The 18,845-nt window shown below is 43.5% G+C and overlaps 1 protein-coding gene across 1 annotated transcript in view; it reads right to left on the bottom strand.

Annotated features, from left to right (window-relative positions):
- LSAMP (limbic system associated membrane protein) overlaps positions 1-18,845 on the bottom strand; it is a 1,415,745-nt gene that overhangs the window by 447,033 nt on the left and 949,867 nt on the right. The gene's annotated exons all lie outside the window — the stretch shown is intronic.

The raw sequence follows: 18,845 nt of genomic DNA, 5'->3' as shown, positions 1-18,845 counted from the left end.
GGGGGAGCGAGACCGGAGGAAAGGGGCCGGCGGAGAGAGAGAGAGACGAAAACAAACAAATCAAGCAGTCCAAAAGAGCTTCGAAAGGGCAAGCGAGCCCCCCGAAGGCGAAGGGCTGGGACTTTTGCCTGCCTCCTCCTCCTCTCTCCTCTCTCCTCCCCGGCGCGCGGATGCTCCTGCTCGGGCGAGCGGCTGAGCAGTCTCTGAGCGCTCGGCTCCCTTCCTAACCCACTTTCCCAGGCGGAGCGAAGGAGGGAAGGAGGGAGGGAGGGAGGGAGGGAGAGCGAGGGGAAGGGAGGGCGAAGCGCGCCTCAGCGCCGGAGGAGGGGGAAAGGGGGTCTCCTCTCTCGCAGCCTGGCTCTCGGGCAAGTGGCCCTCCCGCCTCACGAGCCCCAACCCGCCTCAACAACTCCACACACACACACACACACACACACGGCAGCCCCCTTCCGCCGCCCCACCAGCCCGCCCAGATCAAAGCCCCGGTGCTCCTCGAGGTTGTCACGACAACAGCTTCATCTCCGAGGCCTGGACGACTCCACCACCACCGCTACTACCACAGGGCGGCAGGAGGCTCGGGAAAGAGAGGGAACCGAGGGGCCTGGGGAGAGCAGGCGAGGCGGGGAGACGGGGAGGCTGCGGCTGGATGAGGAGAGATGAGGCGCGATGTGGAGGGATAGAGGGGTCTCTGGGCGGTGGAGGGGAATAGAGCAAGGCGGGCGGGGGGGGGGAGTTGGCCCGTTAAGAGTCGTATTTCACCCTCCTGAGGGTCGTATTACTCCTTGGCTGCCGTGCCCCCGCCAGGGCTACTCCTCTGCTGGCCACCACATTGCATGGAATGAGGGATGGTTTCTGGGCGCTTGTGGTGTTTTGAACGCTCCCCTGCATAATAAAGCTCCCTTTCTGAAGTAAAACAGAACTTCGCGGAGAGGGTTCCTCAACTGGCACGTGGGAACTTCTTACACGCGGGCGCGGCGGGGGACTGTAGTGGTACAGTCCAGTATTCTGTTGCCTCAGCCTGCCGCCTTCCTTTTGACGTGAGGAGGCACTCGCTGAATTAAGGAGCTGGCAAACTGCTTTGCTCCATTAAACTGTGGTTTGCACTGCAGCAGTTTGCCAAGCCTGGCAGCTTCAGCTTCTGGTGGGTTTGGCAAAGGCCAGCAGCTTTCAGTGGGAGACAGGGCTTAGGGGAGCACAATGATGAGCACAAGTCCAGCTCAGGTGTGCATTTTCGGCAAGCATGCTGGTCCTGAATTCTATACGTGTGCACCTATCATTGAATGCATACAGGAGTTGGGGGGGGGACTTGCAGCCCAAGTACCTAATTGGGCCCATCAGCCCCCCACCTTTCAGCCTGTGGTGCTGTTTGGCCCAAGCCATGCCTACTTGTCCCCTCATATGACATAATGTGCAGAGCAGGAAAAGTGATGGAACCAAGTTCAGCTGGGAGGCGAATGAAATATCTTTCTTGGCAGATCGAGCTCAGCTGGGACGGCAAAGGAAGAATCTGCACCTGCGGTTTTAAGTTTAAGGCTGCGTGCATGCCAGACATTGAAAGCACACTGTTTTCCCCCAAATAAGCCTGGGAACTGTAGTTTTCTTTTCACAGACCTACAATTCTGGGGGGACAAATGTCCTTTAAATGTATGGTGTGTGCATGGCCTAAATCAGCTGAAGTCCTATTACAGTGACCTCAAGTGATTGAAAGGTGGGCAGGCTCGGAAAAGTTTGCCACTTCTAGGTCTGGCAGAGCTGGGCACCAATATGCTTGGCTCCCAAGCTAGAAAAGCATATTATGAACCACAGGTATGGGGACTTAAGGTTTGTTTGCATGCACACAGGAACTCAAAACATATGGAGGTCAGGAATAATTCAAAGGGGTGTAACCCCCAATTTAAGTATCCATTTCTACTTCCACATCCATTTCTACCTGAATAAATGCCCAAACAAGGTTCTTGTCAGGGGAAATCAGCCCTTAATCCATAAGGTTCTATGATTCTATTCTTCCAAAAGTAGCCTTCCCACTCCCCTCATTCAGTGCATCATGGGAGTCATACCTCAGTGTTTCTACACATTATTCAGATGATATGACTGCCCTGATATTTTATGAGAGGGTGGTATATAAACACTATTATAAATAAATATAAACAAAGTAATCCAAACTGCATCGCTTCAGACTGAGTGGGATGGGCATATCTTTTAACACCATCTCCCAGTGTTAAAAAAACTCCCTGATTCCAAACCAGAGATCATGAGGTGATAGAAACTTGGCTTCTACCATTTAAGGTTAGGGTGGGGTAGAGGCACATATTTAACACACTCCCCAGTTTAAAAAGCTCCCTGATCCCAAGCTGGGATCCCAAGTCTGAATTGGGCTGAAATTACCCTGTCACTAACATTCCATTTTACTAAACTATAACCTCCAATTGCATCTAAAGCTGGGCTGATTTCCTTTTCTTCTTTACCCTTTGCTTTCCACCCCCCATTCCTTTTTCTTTGCTGTGTTCAGCTTGAGGCTGATCTATATATACTGCTATTAACGGAGAGCAGAAAATCTCCCTGAAATATAATCACAGTGCTATCCATATGTTTGAATACCCTTTTACTGCAATATCTTAACATTAATGATCACACACACACACACACACACACACACACACACACAGTCTAAGAACTGAGGAGTGAGGAAAAGAGACAACAAAAGGTTGGCAGTTGGACCTGGGGGCAGAATTTTTGTAATGACCCGAAGTTTGACAGAGCGGCCTTAAATCATTAGACCTTTTGATGAAAAGGGGAACATTCTTGTGGGCAATTAGCATTTCAGTTTCAGATATTGCTCTTTTATTCTTCTTTCCTTTTCCTTCCCCAGATGAAACAGTCACAGCCGCACCCTCAGACCAGCCCTTTCCTCTTGCACGCTCTCTCCTCTGTGCCCCTGGCCTGTGAGGGTCTAATTGGAGTGTAGACAATGATGGCATTGAGTTGCCTGCAGTGTGAATGCTCAGTCTGTCCTCCCCCAACGCCAGCACCGGCAGCTGAGCCCCAGATCCTTGCAACAGCTTCGCCAGCTTGACCCAAAGAGCATTCACAGAGCAGCTCGTGCACCATCGCCATCATTGCACAAGGATGGGAGATTAATTAAGTAAGCGGGTAGGGGGCAGTTAGCCTGGGATGATGGCTCAATCAGTGTCGGTACCCTCCCTCTTTTCCCATTCCTCACATACATGAGACAGCCATGCCCAGGGACAATCTTAATGTTGCTGCCAGATTCTGGAATCTGGCTACAACCAGGACAAGAGCATGTGACAGAGGAAAGGATTAATAGGAAGAGAGCTTATTTTTTTCCAATTAAAGCCAACAAAGGTCCAAATTAGGGATTCCTTCTGAACTGTTGCCATCTTGCTCCTGCTTGCAGATGATGAAGACATTCAACAAGTTATGTGCTTTACTTTTTCAATGGAATAGAGTCATGAGCATTTTGTTGCAGAATTGAAACACTTAGTTGCCATTTACCAGCGTTTGCATAAAATACAATGCCATCTAAATAACTGACAAGTTCATATAAACAAACTGCAAACTATGGGAGACTGTTACCTCAAACTGTAACATATAATGAGGTCTCCATGTGCAGAGTTGTTGCCATGTTACTTCCAGATTATAAAATATATAAATAAGTGACATAAGTGCCCCTTATAAGTGCACACACAACAGTCAATAGTATTGGATGGTGATGCACATTCATATCCAGATCAGTCCAGGCAAATGGTACCCAGTTTAGAACATTTATTATTGTTATTGTTATTGTTATTATTATTAAGACCTCAAAGCGGTTTACAAAGCACATCAAAACATCAAATAAAACAATCCAGAATAAAACATTGCCAAATAAAGTCAAGTATACATTCAAAGCAACATAATCAACTGGCAAATGCATATCTGTGTTGGTTGTGCAGGCTTCAGCTAGTTTCTGCATGGTGGCATCCCTTGCTATGTTATAATTATAATTAATGTATTTCATTATTTATTATTATTTATTATTATTATTATTATTATAAATTATTTATTAAACTAGTAAGGACTATTGGGTTTAGCGTATGCAAGCTTTGGAGCTACACAAGACTTGCTGTCAAGCAGAACAGATGGCTATTATTATTAATTATTGTAATTGTTTTCAGTCCTTTCAGCTAAATAGTGGTGTCTCTTCATGATTCACACCCATTGTGTGTCATTGTATCAGCTGATAAATTTTGGGTGTGGGAATCTTTGTTTTTCAAGCTGCAGTTTGTAATGAAAATTCTGAAATGGAATATATTAGTAAGAATTTTACACCAGCATCTTTTTACAGTTATTTTTAATTGCTCCCACAACAGAAATTGGTATTTGATACACATGCACACCATGTCCCAGATTTCCAGTTAAGTATATTTGCTGTCATCAGTTGCATCAAAATGCTTGGACCATTCCTCTGTACTGATTTCGCTCTTTGCAAATGCAATTCCCAAACTGAAAATTCAGATGATCTTCTAAATTTTTCAATTCAATTAAAATTTAAATGAAAAACCCCCACACCTACCCTTGTAATATGCATTCTGTTGGCCTACAGTAAATACAGCTCACACTATAATGATGCCTCTGCCTTGATATGCTATTTCGTAATGAAGCTTTCTCCTCTCTTGTCCAGGATGACCTTGACAAGGACACTATTGTGAAGAAGCACATAAGCTGGGGTGAAGCTTGCTACTGTGAGAAGTTGAAGGCAATCTGAAACAGCCAACTACATCGATAGCACTGCATACCTCTTCCCATGGCATCATGTGAGCTGTTCATTTGCAGTTAATAAGAGTTATTATATGTTAATTAAATACCAGTGGAGTAAAGAAAACATATTTGTCGGAGATTAACAATTATGCAATGCGAGTAGCATCTGCCACACAACTGCTAAATCTGGCTAAACATTTCCTTATCTCAGAGTATTTACTTAGGAGGCAGTTACTATCCTGTTAAATCTAAATTTAATGCCTAGTTAAATATATTTAGGGTGCACTTCATGGGAAATGGCATCAATATGTTTTATATGGAGAATAAGAGAGGGCTTTGTAAGATGAAATAAGGCAATAAAAGCTTTCTGCAGGTTCCAGTAAGTATTGAATGCCAGATGAAAATACAAATGGCAAGAAAATTCCTCTCCTCTCGAGGGAAGACAGAAGACTAAAAATTACCTCGCTGTTTTGGTCACAAAATATCTCCAGAAGTGGAAGCCTTCCCCCCGCCCCACCAAGTCTGAGAAACTGCAGGAATAATTTGAGTAAGAGGGGAAACTGCAAACAGGAGCAACAAACAAAAGAAAAGCAGAAGAACTGCAAAGACTAGGAACCTGTGACACTCCAGATCTTGCTGGACTACAACTCCCACCATCCTTGACTACTGGGCATGCTGACAGTGCCTAGTGGGAGTTGAAGTCCCACCATATCTGGAAGGCCACAGGTTCCCCGATTCTGACTTTGTATTTTCCCTCCCAATTTTTAAGAGATTCATATTGCTACAACAACTGTGATTGGATTCGTCGGTAGAGCATGAGACTCAATCTCAGGCTTGTGGGTTTCAAGCCCCACTTTGAAAGATTCCCGCATTGCAGAGAGCTGGACCACATGTGGTCCCTTCCAACTCTACAATTCTATGCTTCTGTGATTCTGTCGCAACTCCAGAGAAAGCTATCATTTCCTCTGTAGTCCAATGAGACTGCAGAGTTCTTCCTCGCAACTATACACATCTCCACCTGCCAGATTCATTCCACTGCAAGGGCCTGCTACTTTTATTTCCCCAAAATGATCAATATCAACAGGCTCTTGGCTCTTTCTTGCTGTTTTCTCGCAGGCTATAGCAGCCACCTTGTCAGTCTCTGCTCAAATCTTGGTTGTTAGGATCACATATCTAGCTCCCTGCATTGGCCAGCTCAAGCCTTTTCATTGTTTACCAGTCTTTACCCTAATTCAAGATTTCTGCCCTCACCTTTTAAGGCTTTTTGCCACCCTTGGTTTTATCTCTTACTTCTGATAATACACCTCATTGAAAATATTGCTCATATAGTAAAGGAAACTTTAGCACTCCCAGCTATACATTACTGGATAGTGTTCTTTAACTTAAGATCATTTGGCCCATTCTCTCTGTCTTGCTCATCTTTCAAGTCCTGCTTAAAGCCAAATATTCTTGCAAAGCTGTTTTTAAAACCTTTTGCTTATATGTTCCGGAAATTTAAATGGCAGCAATCATGCAGCACAACATAGAATATGACCTCTAACTTGCAATTCAGTAGCTTGAGAAAGAGCAGGCTAAGGTGAATACATCTGATGTGTGTAAAATGAGTCCCTGATAATATTGTACCTGAAGGAGAAACCCACTCTTCGACCAATGGAAAAGGAACCCCGTTCCTCTCTGTTTTTAATTTGATAGCACATGCTCTGTCGGTACATTTTCAAATTCTAACAAGGAAAGCTAGAAACTTCTCTTTTTTTGTAAAACAAAAAAGTTATGATTCTTAGGGTCCTTCTTTTTAGAGATCCTGAAAAGGGACAATACAGAATAAATTTCCACTAAGTCTTTGGCTATTATATTGCAAAATCATCCCATAGTGGCTTAATCATGACCTTTAAAAAGCCAGCCCGAATAGGAAGGTCTCACAGGTAAAGTAGAGTGATATTATTGATCCTGAAGATTGAGCTGTGATATATTGGAGATTATACTGTCTCATATATGTAGGGCTAGTGCCCAAGCCACAAGGTTAGAGATTTGTATGTCAAAACTAGAACCTTGAATATTCCCCTAAGAAGCTTTTTAAAATCTTCAGATGTCTTGGAGCAAATATGTAATGTCCTTCCAACAACTTCTCCCCCCACAATGAGGCTATAGGGACTTGGTTACTGATTGTCCTTGACTGCATACATATTATATACAAGCAATTTAAAATGTTGTGTGACAAAAGATTGTTCTCACTAATTCCTTCCCACAAACCCTTTGGACAGGTTTGTACATAATGGTGCTGCTGGAATGGAAACTTCTCACAGACTGGCAAAATGTTGTTTCTCAGGCCTATTCAAAATTGCTAAGGCTGGCTCTTCCTAACAAACGCCAATGGACCCCAAAAGACTATTTTGATATTGACTATTAGTAACGGATGAAGAAGCTGCAATGCCTTGCTGAAATGAAACAGGCTATATATTCATTTGCCACTGTAAAATGTGTATTTCTGAATGAAAAAGACAGCACAAGGCTGTAGTACTGCGCATTTCCCTGGGTGGACCCATTATCGTAGTTTCCACAGAGCTCTCTGAGGTGTCTGATGAGCCAAGAAAATGACTCTCAGGATTTTTTAAATGGTATCAGTAGAAAGTGAACTGTCAAAAAGCTTTAAGTATGACAGTCTGATAGATGAATTTGTACATAAAATATTGGAGAGGTCCCACTGAAAGTATGACCTCCTTCAGATTCAGATGCTAAAAAAGCTCACAATAGTTATGCAGTTTGAGACAGTGCTTATATGTTTGTTTGTTTTTTTAAATGCATTTATAAGATGAACTGATTTTCAAGGAGAAAAACAGGACACCTGCCCGGGCATCTATTTTTGTTAGGAGAAGAGGAGAAGCAAGTGCAAGATAGATTTTTCTCCAGCTAGGAATGGAGATTGAGAAAACAGAAATGGCCATTCTTCTGCGAACTTTCTATGCTTTTGTGCTTTCCCACTCATCATTGATTTTGGTGTCTCAATATTCCCTCCCCCCTCCCATCTTATATTATCAACTCCATCTTCCATCTGTAGCCCTTTCCTTTCATGTGACTTTTTTTTTACTCATTTTTTTTTATTTTGTGAAATCAAACCATGGTTTGGGACATTACTCCAAATGCTTAATTCACTACAGCTTAGAAAATGTTCCAAAAAGTGGATTCCACCAGGAGTGCTTTGTTATTATTGTAAATGGGTCTTTGACTTGGCCCTTCTAGTCTTATTAGCCAAAATCCTCCTCCACCATTATGAACTAAAAATATATGATTGCATCCTATTGCAATCTTCCTATTGACACCAATGGATGTAAGTTAGTTGTGTCTACTGATTGCAACGGATCTACCGCACACACAATTTCACATCTTGCAAATAACGTAGAAATTTTTTGTGATGCCTCCCCACCCCCTCAGTTTTTATACATATTCTTTTTTTCAGAAACAAGGAATTGGGTGGGGACTAGTTGACTGCAATACGCTAATACTGAGATCCATGTGCAGGAAGGTGATGCTGTGGGGGGAAATGTAAATGGATATAATCATGGTCTGGTTGGGGAGAAATCTGTGATGGAGTTTCCATTTTCTAATGTGGGCCAATCTGTATTCCACAAGAGGCACCCAACGAGAACGTTTAAAATTTTAAACAGTCCCTTCAGCAGTCAATTCTGGAAGAGCATGGACTCATAACGCCTTGCCAAGAAAACTTCCACTAACTTAATGTGCTGTAATTATAATGAGCCCTCTTTTCCTGTCATTACTCATTGAACACCCAGCTACCAGAAGTCAAGCAGAGCAAGCTATTAGCAGCCAACAATAGTGCTTTTCGCACAATCAGTGTGTGAATGAATAGGAAGGGGAGAAGGAGAAGCAGGGGCATCTGAGGTGTTTTGGGACCTCGGGCAAAACACCCCACTGCCACTCTTGATCTGACCCCCGCCCTGACAAAGCCTCACCACTAGCCAGGAAGGCAGGCTCCACTTGGGCATCTCCTTGGGGAAAGCCATTGCAGAACCTTGCCACCCAGCCAGGTGGGTGAGGGGAGACTCAAGACCCCACAGGCAGCACACTGAGGCTCTGGCCAGCACAAGAATGCAAGAAGGCCTCTGTTGCGAGGAATGAGGAGGCATACTTACGCTGTGGTCCTGGGCAGAGCCTCAGTGCACCTGCACCATGCCTCCTGCTCCCCCTTAAACCACTTCATTGCGGTGTAGGGGTACTGACACTCTGGGCAGGCCACTGTAGTGCTTGTGCACTTGCATGTGGCAGTGATGGATAGGGCACTGCAGAGGAGGCGGCAGATCTGACCTCCAAGGAAGTGCGCCGCAGCTGCTGTTGCCACTGTGGCAGCAGTGGGCAATGTGTTCATTGGAGGTCGGATCTGCTGCCCCTGTGGTTCATGCCACCTGAAGCGGGCTGCCTTATGTGTGTGCAAGCCCTGGGGACAGGGATCATGGCAGCAGGACCTGTTCCAAATCTATACACATCTGCTAGATTGAAATAACAGACCCTATATGCATACAAATGCATTGATTTATTGCATTTATATCCTACCTGTTTTCCTCATTTAATCCCCACCACAATTCTTGAGGTAGGTTTGGCTGAGAGTGAGTGACTGGCCCAAGGGAGCTTCATGGCTGAGTGGGGATTTGAAGTCTGGTTTCCGGTTTCCTAGGTCATAGTCCAATGCTCTAACCATTACATTACACTGGCTCTTTCCATGTGATTGAGAACCCTGCTTTCTGCAAGGTCCTCGTCTCATATATAGAGTTTGTATGTGTGCAGAGTCTCTTTTGATAGTTAACTAAGGATGTATAGGTCTTATGTACAGGGCCTGCTGTCATGATCCCACTCCCCCCTCATATCCACCATTTCTTAGCATTCAGTACATATACTGGTGGTATTAAACGTGCTCCATATCAGGTTTCACAGTTCAGTTCAGCTGAAAACCATCAAGCCAAGAAGTTACCTTAAATCTGAACAAGGGGGGGAAGTCCTGTGAAGGATACACTTTAAGGCTTTGCACAGACTACTAGGCGAAGGCTAGCTCCATTGGTTTGATCTGAAAGGCAGTGTACAAAGTGGGCATTGTCTTCAGGTTGTGAAGTGAAATTGGCTCTTTGATTGAAGCTGTCTTGCTCCAGTTTACAATGTGGCTTTGAGTATCTTTCAAACGGAGGATAAGTTTATTGAAAGAATTAGTCCCCGTTTTAGACGTTCCAAATGACAAATTGCACAACGCATTTGAGTACTATTTATGGACTCTCCACTGTAGATATTTCAGATTCAAGTAGCATAAAAATATAAGGAGACAGCTGGATCAGGCCACCTAATTCAGCATCCTGGTCAGCATCCCAAATACTCCTGGGAAACCCATAAGCAGGAAATGAGAGAGAGAGAGCAACTGGTATTCAAGGAGATACTGCCCCCAATATGGGAGGAATCATAGAACGATACAGTTGGAAGGGATCCCGTGGGTCATCTAATCCAATCCGTTGTAATGCAGGAATCTTTTTGCCCAATGTGGGGCTCAAACCCACGACCCTCACTTTAAGAGTCTCATGCTCTATAGCTATCTTAACTAGTAGCTATTGATAGCCATGAATTTGTTAATAAAAACATAAGGCAGGAGGTTAACCTTTCATGCATTTGACAGATTGGGTGGTATCCACAAAAGCTTATGTTAGTCTTTAAGGCCCAACCAGACTTTGTTGTTTTTGTAACAACAGACTAACATGTCTATCACTCTAGAGGGAACCATGCAGAAGATGTAAATTCATCTTTTCTGATGCCCAGCTCCATATAACAAGCTGCATATGTCTCTTCTTTCATGGACCAGCGATATAAGTATAGAAGTATACAAGTATATAAACTCTTTAAAGTCAGGATAGAAAATATGCCCCAATTCTCAAGTGGATACAGACCTTCCACTTCGAATCCTAACTTGATTATCCTTTGGTCAGTATGGGAGAAACCAAATCTGCATGTGGTAAAATCAAAATCATCTAAACTTCAAAAATTTGATTTGCAGTCCTACATTGCACAGTTTTATACACATTGAACACAATGGGACTTACTGCTGAATAAACATGCATGGGATTGTGCCATAAGGCTGCAATCTTAAACACATTTCCCTGGCATTATCTCACTGAACTGAACGGGACACATCTCAGTAGACATGCATAGGATTGCACTGTGGTTTTAACTGACTTAAACTTTATCTTCCATTTGAGACCTGGATCTTTATTCTGAACTCTACCCACTTTTTCATTCTCTCTCTCTAATGAGACCCACCAAGTTGCCCTTTTGGATAGCTCCACAGAAGAGTTCAGCATCAATGATCCTGAGCTTCTAATCAAGAGAGAAAACGCTTCCCCCACCTTTTCTTTCTTTTTGTCCTCCAAGCCATAGTACTGTGGTCTTAAACTGCTTAAACTAGCGGGTCACAATGACCCACATCAACTTAAGTGGGCTGCCCCGGTAGTGCAAAAAGCAGTTTTGAAGTTTAGTTTTTTAACAGGGGAAGTAAAGAAAATTGGGCGGCCTACCTTTCAGAAAAGAAAAGAAAACCCCAGCTCATTCCAGTGCCTTTACCCAACAGCTTTTGCTGATACTAGCAGGTAAAGCATTTCTTTCACAGCATGGAGATAAACATGGGAATCTTAACAATCATCTTCTGCCATATTTACAATCCCATGCCAACCATTTGATAGCTGAGCCCCTGCTTCCGGTCTGCCCACTGGGTAAGGTTTGGCAGGGAGGCACAAACAGGACCTATTTTATTGTGGCACTGACTCTGTGGAATATGCTCCCTAAATGGACCCTATATGGCTCTGCCATTATATGCCACCCAACAGCTGGCAAAGATCTGGCTCATCAGTGGGGAAGATCAACCAGTAATCTGTAACGTTTGCTGGTTTTGTTATCATAATATTTTATCATTCTGCTTGACACTGTTTTGGTTCTTTCCATCAGTTTGTATCAACTGCCCAATGGGAAGGAATGGGGGGGGGGGGGAGGAGGGAGGCAAAGGCAACTTCAGACTTTCTTCTAGATCAGAGATGGAGGAACTTTTTCAGCCCGAGGTTTGCATTCCCTTCTCTCCAGTCTTCTAAGGGCCAGTAGGCGAAGCAACTTATGTCAATGTTTACCTCTGCACAGTAGGCTAGCTTCCACATAAACTACCACATCCCACTTCATCCTTCATCGAGACAAGCAAGAAGCATTATCAGAGTTCAAGGACACAGGATATAATTCAATACCAGGCTCTTGCAAACGCTCCATCTGTGTGTGCATTGCAGCTTGCCAAACGAAACAACCCCCCTCCTCTTCAATTTAGAAGAGGGGGCCAAGCCCCAATGTGAAAGGGGAAATTGTTGCACAGGGTTTCCGCTAACAGGGCACATTAGGTGAATTTTGCCCATGTTTGAGCCAGACAAAAACACCTGGGGTGCAAAGCAGGGGCAGTGAGAGATTTGGTCTAGGGAGAGTTCCAAGGGCCAGTTAGAGAGGCTTGGAGGGCCACATTTGGAGGGCCTGAGGTTTCCCACCCCTGCTCTAGCTGAACTGCCCTGCCTCCCAAGGCCATCTACCACCGACTACCCTGTGAGATGTATTTCAGGGAAGAGAATGAGGGAGGCAGACAAAGATAAAGTTAGGTATCTACTCCAGCTCTCTGTGCTCCCACATGGTCATCACCTATCAACTGCCCTGTGTGAAGGATCCCGGTGACCTACACTTTGATATTTTTAATTGCAATTGTATTACTTTATCTTCTCTGTATGGATGCTACTTGTAAGCTGCTTTGGAAGGACTTATAAAAAGGTGGTACATTGATAATTAATAAATAAAGTCTGTATGATGTCGGTTACTTTGGCTTCCTATGGTGGAAGAAAAGTGGCAGATGCCATTTTTGTCCGTCAATCGGTCAGTCACAAGTGAAGTAGGTAGATGGAAAATTGGCAGTCTTAAAATAGAAAAGTCTTGTAGGAGAAAGACTGACAGAGAAAACACTGACAGGACACCTGCAATTATTATTTTTTAACACTACTCCCATATTGCAGGTTGTGGTAAAAGGCAAATCCACTGTCAGGAAAGGTTGAAGACCACTGCTATAGCATACTAAGGCAGGCTCTCACCATCAGTGGGGTTAAAAGAAGCAGCTGAAGCTGTGTTGCATTCACCTCCTTATTGGGTCTGCTCTTATAGCTTCATTAACTTCATAATTACAGTCTATCCAATAAAGATATCTATCTCCCTGTATTCTTAAAACCATTCATCTCTCTATACATCTGTCCAAACACATGGCAGGTTTATGAGAAGATATTACAGGGAAAAGAGAAAATGAGGCCCAGCTCCATCTCACCAAAGCGTGAATTGCTTTGTCCATTCAGATGGTCTGTGATTGAATATGCTATGGGGCAGAAGCTTCCCTACCTCAACAGAGGGCTAAAGCACAAAAGCTCAAGGTTGTCTCTAAAAGAACAGATTGGATTACATGGAGACTTTTGGGGAAACTGGGCTCAGCACATGGGCAAGAGCCACCCTCTTTATATGCTCACTCCTTTTCCCCCTGCTTGTTAATAACACAACCTATCAAGAAAGAAAACCATCTCCTGTTTTCTGGATTAGGCATTTTTTCCCCACCACAAAATAGCTCTCCATGGCACATGCATCATTATGTCAAATTGTTAGTGTTTTCCTACAATGCCACCTGTCCCTCTTTACAAAATAATGTCTTCTGCCTCCCAGGCACCTGTCTGTTTTTTTTTTTCCAGAGCTGCAAAGCTTGGCATATCACAGGATAATTTTGCCATGAGTGTACTCAGTGGCAATTGTGAATCTCTGGGAAAGAAGAACCTGAAGATCATACAGCCCCAGTCCTCTAAACAGAATGAGGTTTCCATGTATCTAATTTACCCTAATATACTAGCCTGTATTATGTATAATATACCACACAAGCAGAGATGCAAAGTGCACCACACGAAAGATACCTTCGAACAGGTAGCTAGCTCTACAAGCCATTTTAGATACATGTTGGTGGAGAAGTTCAGGTTGTTAGCAGCAGCAGAGACTAGGGATGCACAGCTTTATCCCTGGGCCCATGGAAGTAAGGAGAGCATTTAGAGTGGAATTCAGCTCTGCTTACCAGGTGGTAGAACTACAGCTGCATAAATTATGGTTTCATTTGGACAGCACGTTATTCCATTTTCCTGATGTTACCTTTTCTGTGTTTTCTGTGAATTTTCACATGACATAAAAGCCACTTCTGAACATCTAGTAGAATCTTGTGGGAGTTTAGAGCTCACTTTTGTGATAATTGCTTCCAGAAAAGAAAAGAAAAATCTGTTTGCCCAAAAACCTGTTAACCCAGAAAATAGTGTGTTGGTATTTGAGGTGGGATGATGGCATACAGTTCTTTCCCTCTGCTTTCATGGGTGACTTAAGGGGGAACAGAAGCACACATGTGCATAAAGAGTGCAGGGGTGGCAACATAGCCAATGACATCTGTTGTTGTGTCACCTCATGTCCACTGGTGTGGATGAAGTTTAGCAAGACATGGTGGTAAAGTGTTGGAAAAGCCACAGTTCCATAAAGCAACAGATAATGCAGTATAGAAGGACCAATAGAATCTGGGACAGAAGTGATAGCTTTATAACCAGGAACATGAATGCAATAATCCCCATGAGTGTTTTCACCTTCAGCATGACACCACCTCCAGGGCATCACCCTGCCTAACAAGTGACTGGTATTGCAAGATTTGTGCGCAAACTGGAGATCACATGGTAAAACTGTTCCTGAATAGTTTGAGAATTCTCATATTTGAGAATTCAGGCAGAGGAATGCAATGAAGGGGTTCTAGTCTAGGTTTCTTCCTTGCATTCTTGCTTTCCATGATGTGCTCCTTTTGATGAGGGTCCTTTCAACCATGTGACACCTTACTTGCAGTGTGAAATAGTACACTCCAAGAGCACTTTCAACATTTGGTCAATCATGTAGAAGACCAGCTCTGGCCCCCAGTATATAACCTACTGCTGGCATTGTACTGGGTCAGGAATAAGACAGACACTTGTTGGGCCATATTTGCATTATGTGTTACTTAATGCCTTTCTGAAGATAGATATCACTATCTATCATCTATATCTATCTATCTATCTTAGTGCTGAAAGTAATATTGTAGTGCTGAAAATAATATCTAAATAAAGTCTGCATTGATCAAAATTTGCCTATTTGAAATTTTGGATGCAGTATGAATTCGTTAAGTGGAACCCAAATATCAACTTTACAGAGGAAGTGGACACTTCAGTTTCAGCAGCCAACTCCTTATTCACAATGTCATTCATTTCTTACATTGTTTTTTGAAGTCTTGCCAGTGGTTGATTGATGAACTCAAGGCATATGACGAAGGGGCAGGAACAAAACAGCAGAAATTCCAAATGCTGAAATAAAGCTGCTCTAAAAAAAACTATCCAAAGGCCACTCACTTGAATACATATATTTGTTAACACATATATATGTTTGGATTGGAAGAGTATTAATTAATTCATCCCTAAACAAAATCAATGAAAGGAAGCCTGGGTAACTTCCAGTCACCCTGAAAGTTAGTAGGAAGAATGAAGTTTTACCACTTACTCTTTCAACTCTCTCAATTTCATTTTCTCTCAGTTCCTGTTTTCCCCCTTAAGTTCATCTTTACACATGTTTGCATCAGTTTGCAAAAAAGAAGCTGGTGCAAGCTTGTCAGCATTCTAGGGCAAATTTCTCCTAATATACACATTTTGCATGCAATTTTCCCTAATACAATCCTTTTTATGTTATTTCCACAAACCTATCCATTCACCCTAATTTACACTTTTTTGTACACATTTTGTTGCAGAAGTGCCTCATAAAATTCGAAGGAGCATGGATTTCAAAAGAGAGATGTGCTTCAGTTTGCCTAGTATTTCAGAAAGTGCAGATGAGGTAGGTTTATACTAAAATCTGAGCCAAGCCACCACCACCCCTCATTCCTATTTGCAATACCAAGTTCCACCTTCAGTTGCCATGTGAAGAGAGCACACTGACATGGCAGGGAAGATGTATGAATTCCGAAGCAGCGTGGGAGACCTGGTTAGGTCTCAGTTTTTATTATAATGAGATCACTTTAGATGATTGAGATGCCTCTTTGGGCAGTTCTCTCACATAGCCTCGACTGACTGCTTCCATTCCATGCGGCACTACCAAGTGATTGGTGAGATGAAGGAAAGCTACTTTACAAAAAAGGCTCCCCAGAAAAAGTGCCAATAAAGTTACTTTAGGAGCCTAATGCAGCTGGCTGTTCTCTACTTATTGTTGGAGTCGCTGGTGTTTATATCCTCTCCCTGGGTGCGAGCTGTTGTGTTTATTAAGACAGAATCTCCTTTCAGTGCTGGTACCTCCCACTGTTTATCTCCCTCCAAATTACCTCTGAAGTGTGCTTTTTTTTGCACTCTCTCGAGTTTACTGCCTTTCTAATTGCAGCTCCACCAACTCTTATCACCAGAGCTGAAGGGCCACACAAGGGACATGCCAATAATTATTGTTTACTGTGGGTCAGGGGCAGTTGCAAGCAGCTGCTTTGCTTGCCTGCGCCGCAGCGGACTTCTGAGCTGCATATGACAGAAGGGGGAGACAGTCTAGGTGTTTCTAAGACATTGGACACTGTGCCAGGTCGAAGAGGGGATGTGGACAGAAAGTCTGCAAGCAGACATTCGAGCTGTTGGTATTGCAAACTCCCCCTGGCTCACCCAGAGCAGGCTTTCCCCCTTCCTCCAAAGCACTGCTGTGTGCTTTCCACTTCCCATATAGTGAGAAATTCCAGGTGCAGCCCTACAGGGGGTTGTGTTGCATTGGATGAGAGAGTACTGGCGACTAGTGACATTTTCATACAATCTACACCAGGGATGGGGAACCGTTTTTGGCCCTCCTGAGCAATCTTCTGGAAGCCATCTGCCAGCAATGGGTGGCTCCAGATGCAAAACTGGGCACAGCAACAAATGTGAATGTTACAGCCCTTTCTAGCCTTCGTCCAGGCAGGCACCAAAAGAGTTCAAGGACAAATTCCACCAGGCAAAAACACTTAGGGTATGAAACAGGGCCAGTGATGGATGTGACCTGGGGAGAAAGTGTGTGACTGCCATCCCTGATTTGGGTGACTTTGCAAACATACACGTTAAACATAAGTGATACCATCCAATCTCTATAGAGAGGACATGCACCTCAAAATGCCTAGCCAATTCACATTGCCCTCTCTCCCTCCCTCTCTGTCTGCTCCCAACTGTTTTCACATACACCTGCTTACCCTTCCCTTAGCTGGTGTGTGTAATACTACAACTCCCATCATTCCATGTTGGCTGGAACTGGTAGCCTGCAATCCAACAACATCTGGAGGGCCACAGGTCCTAAGAATGAACTCTCATCATCTGACCATTCTGGGCTATTAACCAGCAATTTGTGAGGGAAAAGGCAATGCCTGTCTCTGCTTTTCAGATCCAAGATTCTGAAGAGCAGAGACAACCATTTCCCTCCCAAACAGTGTAGCACTAGAGAGGAACCTCTCCTCCTATCCCAGTCCTATGATTGGGAGAAATATGGGGGTTGGTGGGCCATATAAAATAGCTTGGAGGAACTGGTGCTGCTCTGTGGATTTTCTGCCCTTGCTGCTTTTACACCCTGAGATGCAAAGTAGGAAGTCAATTCTATTCTATCCTCTGCCATAAACCCAATAGGTAGCTCTGGGCTAACCTTTCTTAGTCTGCATTCACCAATTTGCAATATGGGGAATTCGTAATAATAGTGGGTTATCTTGCAAGGTTGCTGGAAGAATCACAATTACATGTGAAGTACCTTGAACACACAAAAATGCTATACAAATAAGCAATGGAAAATTCCAAACACCTATCAAATGGTAATGCCATTACCTATTTGCCATATGCTTAGCCATCTGCATGCGAATCTAGGATGCAGCTGTAGCATGGGGGCAAAAGGGAACAGCGAAGAAAAGCCAAAAGCAAGAACAAATGAATAGTGGAAAAGGAACACTGCACCAGACAGTTCCTATTGTACATATATTCCCGATTCCTCTAAGTTAACTATTCCATTCACTGTAGAAAACAAAGCTGCTCAGGGCCAAATTCCTTCTAATGGCAAAAGGCATTTATTTGTTCACCAACATAGAGGGGCTAATCAATTGTTCTCAGCCACTCTCTGGAATCCGCCTAAAGGAGCTCCATGTGTAGCAAACTTGACCTGATTTACAGACCTCGAGAAGCATAAAACTCTCTTCTTCATACACATGCAAACACAGAGAAGCATGTTATATTTTAAGTTTAGCAGGTTAAAGGGGGGAATAGTTCAACAAGAGGGTCACACCTAATCAATATGAAGCTAGCAAGCAAGCAAACAAAAGCTGCAGGCAATAGCTGAGCGAAAAGAGAATTTATTGTTTTAAAAAACCAGGGAAACAAAACAAATATCTTGATCTGTATTTTGCCAGGGTGGGGCCAGTGGGCACAATATTCCAGCTGTATCACTGGTTTACCCAACACAGCAGTTTTTCATGCTACAGTCCTTTGAAACACACACACACACATACACACACACACACCTACACTTGTGGCCTGATTGCTTCCTTTTTGAAGAATGTAATGCTGTTTTCAGAATGGGAAAATTTCTAGAAATGGATACCACCCCCCAGTGGAAGTGCTGCAGAGTCCAATTCCTGACCCACCCATTTCTTCCCACCCAAGATTCCTCTTGGCAGGGTCTGAAAGCATTTTTTTCAATATCACTCTCACTCTTATAGTGCATAAGGAATCTGGAAAAATCCCCCATTAGCTTTGATTATTTTACACCGAATTACAATTTATCAAGTGGTTTAGTTCTGTCACCCGTGGCTTGAGTGGTGCAGTGGGTTTTAAAAAATCATGCTACCTATGTTAATTAGTGGATCAATGGCAGGTTGTTTGTGTTATCGCCTGCACATTAATTGTGAATGTTAAGTGTTAATAAAGTAATTGTCACTGTTTGTACTTTCTGTGTTTCATTATCCCTGCCTA

This window comes from Podarcis muralis, chromosome 4 (genome assembly GCF_964188315.1).
Source record: "Podarcis muralis chromosome 4, rPodMur119.hap1.1, whole genome shotgun sequence".
NCBI lineage: Eukaryota > Metazoa > Chordata > Lepidosauria > Squamata > Lacertidae > Podarcis > Podarcis muralis.
Note: the sequence above shows the minus strand (reverse complement) of the source record. Positions and strands in the feature narration are given on the sequence as shown.